Source organism: Solanum tuberosum, unplaced genomic scaffold (genome assembly GCF_000226075.1).
Source record: "Solanum tuberosum cultivar DM 1-3 516 R44 unplaced genomic scaffold, SolTub_3.0 scf00098, whole genome shotgun sequence".
NCBI classification, from domain to species: Eukaryota; Viridiplantae; Streptophyta; class Magnoliopsida; order Solanales; family Solanaceae; genus Solanum; species Solanum tuberosum.
This window is the reverse complement of record NW_006239026.1, coordinates 11,341-15,222: the sequence shown is the minus strand read 5'-3', so window position 1 is coordinate 15,222 and position 3,882 is coordinate 11,341.

Below are 3,882 nucleotides of genomic sequence, written 5' to 3'. Positions count from 1 at the left end.
AAAATACCGACCTCATGAGGTCGGTATTTTAATTACATACTACTGACATTCGGAAGTCTGAATTATAAAATATTTAATTGAGAAAACATTCCAACCTCCTGAGGTCGGAATTTTTAATTAATTACAATAAAAATCGACCTCTTGATGTCGGTATTATTTTCTCAATTAAATATAAAAAATACCTACCTCATGAGGTCGGTATTTTTATTGTAATTCATTTTTTCCGGGAAAAATTCCGACCCTCCGGAGGTCGGAATTTGGTTTTTTCCCCCTTTTATTTTTGCATAAAAAACCGACTACTTGTAAATACCGACCTCCATTTGAGGTCGGAAATTTTTAGGTCGGTATTCACTGTTTTTTTAGTAGTGTGAGAAAGAAGAAATAACCTTTATTATTTGAAAATTGCATAAAAGATATTACAAATCATACAACAATAATTAGCAATTTAGATAATGATAAGGGATAAACTATCCATTGATTTCATAAAGTGCACAAGTATTGTAGGACATTCCAAAATAGTATAATAGACAATAATTATTGGACGGATGAAGTAGGATTAAATCTTTCTTTCAGTGCTTTTCTCACATTAATTAATTTCTCTTAGCATTCAATTAGTGAATCTTTAGTAGAATTAATTAGAATACTTTTTACTTAATACAATAAAAGTTCAAATAAGATTAACATAAAGAAAAAATTAAAAAATCCTAAAAATCTATCAATATATTAAACAACATACAACATATATAACAAAAGTTCTAATAAGATTAACAAAAAGGAAAAAAAAAACAAAATTCTTAAAAATCATCAACAAACTACATACAAAATAAAAAGAAAGCTATTCCAACAAAAGAATACATAAGTTAAAATGAACTTTAAGAATTCTAGCATCTTAAGCATATTGAGGCAAACATTTTAATTTAATGTCATTTCTCTCCAAAGAAAGAAAGGCATTGAATATTTTAATTTAATGTAAGATTGAATTTTTTTGGATTATGAATATAAAAGGTTTGAAAGTTATGAATATTATTAATACTAATTAAAAGTATAATTTATAAAGATGAAGAAGTGTAAGTTATGAAAATAACTTTTAAAAATAATATCATTGAGAAAAATTCAAAAAAGGAGAAAAAGAAAAATGGCAATGAAGGTCATAGAGAGCGCCACATCACCGTTTAAGGTAGCTCTACTGATAATTGTGAAGAAAGCATATTAATGGATTAAAAATCAAAAAGAGGTAATTAAGCCCTAAAATATTATAAAGACATCTATAAAATTTGGTTGAAGCTCAAAATCTATTAGTGTCATATAAATTAGGATAGAGGAAATAACATTTATTATTTGAAATAACATGAAACGTACTACAAATCACACAATAATTAGCAACTTCAAAATTTAAAGGACATACAAAAATTTGATCAACTCTCAAAATTCTACTAATGTCACATAGTTTGGGATAGAAAAGTAACATATACGTAAAATGTACTATAACTCATAATAATTAAATAACTTCAAAATCTAAAAGACATATACAAATTTGCTTGACTTTCGAAATTCTATCAATGACACATAAATTGGGACAAAGAGAATATTGAAAATTACATATAAAGTATTATTAACCACAATAATCAACAGCTTAAAATTTAAAGAACATACAAAAAATTGTTTGACCGTTAAAATTTTATTAATGTCACATAAATTAAAATAAAAAATAAAAATATATGTTGGGCCCGTGCTAGCACGGGCTATTGTAACTAGTTATATATATATACAATGAAAAAAAAAATCCCCACCTATCCCATTCTTCTTCTTCTTCAAACCCCTCCACCCCTTTCTCAAAACCACACCTGCCCCTGCTTGTCTCTTCTTCCTCAAGCATTGCTTATTCTATACCTGAATATGCATTAAGAAGTGAAACAAGAAAAGTAACAACAAAGCTAAAAAATTAGCACATCGATTTTGCATAAATTTAAAGTCACCATTGTTGATATAAGTAGACAGTTTCACCTAGTTGGAAAAAAAATTTATGGTTATTGATATAAGTATTGATGGAAATAATAGTGAATAATTACAAAGCAATGTAAAATAAAGTGAATCAATCAATGTGAAATTTTGGATGTTAAGAAATCGACCCAGATGAAATAATGAAGAGAGTGAGTGAAGAGTGAAAATAAATTTTTTAAAAGATGTGGGAAAGTAAAAATAAAGAAAAATATATTTTTTCAATTATCTGGCATGTCATCGATGTGGCACCGAGGTGGCGCGCGTGTATTTCACCCATGAGTATGATACTGGTATTGTATGTGTAAGGTGCTATTAAATTCACTTGCAATAAGATTAGGAGGTAAATAATTACCCGTAAAGATAATGTGCTAAAATAAGTTATGCTGTCAAGTTCGGGAGGGGGTGGGGGGCGGGGGGTTATGTGTTTTAATATGAACAACAGAACATTTTTTTTCTTGTAAAATTCAAAATACTAATTACACCCCTGCACGAATTAATCTTTAATCCATTTTCCATTATTATATTATAATTCAACAATATTTGTCCGCTTTATAAAATTAATGAATAATTATACACTTAGTTCCTAATTTATCTCTGTCATTAATTATAGTCGTTTGTCTATTACATTTTTCTAGGCATTCTATTTATTATATTCAAATGGTGATATAGTAAAATTACCCTTTTATTTATAATTTCTTAAAATGTGTGCAAAGTCAATAGTGGACAAATATTGCTAGATAGGAGACTAATTAATTCATCAATGACTTGTACCAAAGTTAAAGTTCCAATAATAGATTTCTCTAATGAAGAGTTAAAACCAAACATTGCACTATAGACAAATAATTGTAAGACCTTGCTCTAATACGAATTGAAAATGGATGAATTGCCTTATTTTTATTTTTTAGTCGACCACTTGAACCCAATAATTGACTATATGAAGTAAGAAATATGAAAATAAAGATAACAAATTATAGAAATATAAATAGAAGAAATAAAAATGACTTAGACTATTTTATACTGGGATCTAGAATGGACCTTAGTCCAATCTCCTTGGATGAAAGGGTGTTTTCATCCACATAAACGATGTCATTAAAAAAGGGGAAATTTTTAAAATGTCAATATTTGACATTTAATAGAATTCCTTAGCCACACTTTTAATATTTATTTATAATGTCAATATTTTAGTTTGTTATGTATCTAATTTATGTATTTTTTTTATTTATTTGATTTACAAAAATACAATTATTTATATAACAGAAATAAATTGTATCCTAATATTTATCTATGACTCATAGATAAATAAAAGAATAGAAATAAAGACTCATTTATATAAAATTATAGCAAGATGACTAATTGATGGATGAATGATGACAAATAAATTAAAGACTATTCAAGGAGGGTAAATAAATCTAGAAATTAAAGATATAAATAATTTTGTTGAGATATTAAATAATTTTGTTGAGATATTAAATAATTTTCTTGTTTCATTTTATGTAGCATCGTTTGACTTGGCATGGTGTTTAAGAAAAAAAAAGAAAACTTTTGAAGCTTGTGGTCTAAAACAATTCTTAGATATTTGTGTGATTGTAAATCATTTCATTAAGGGTAAAAAAAACTTTTAAAGTTAAAATGTTTCTAATTATAGTAAGGTGACATTCTTCTTGGGGCGAACTAAAAAGGAAAGATTGTCATATAAAATAAGACAGAGGGAGTAATATTGTTTTCATAAATTTATCTCTCTCTACATAATGATGAAAAGTCTCATAACAATAATAAATTTGGTGTGATCACATCATTATCTTATTTCATTATTATCGCTATATAATGATGAAAGTCTTATAATAATGATCAATTTGGTGTGGTCGCGTAATTATCTTTATC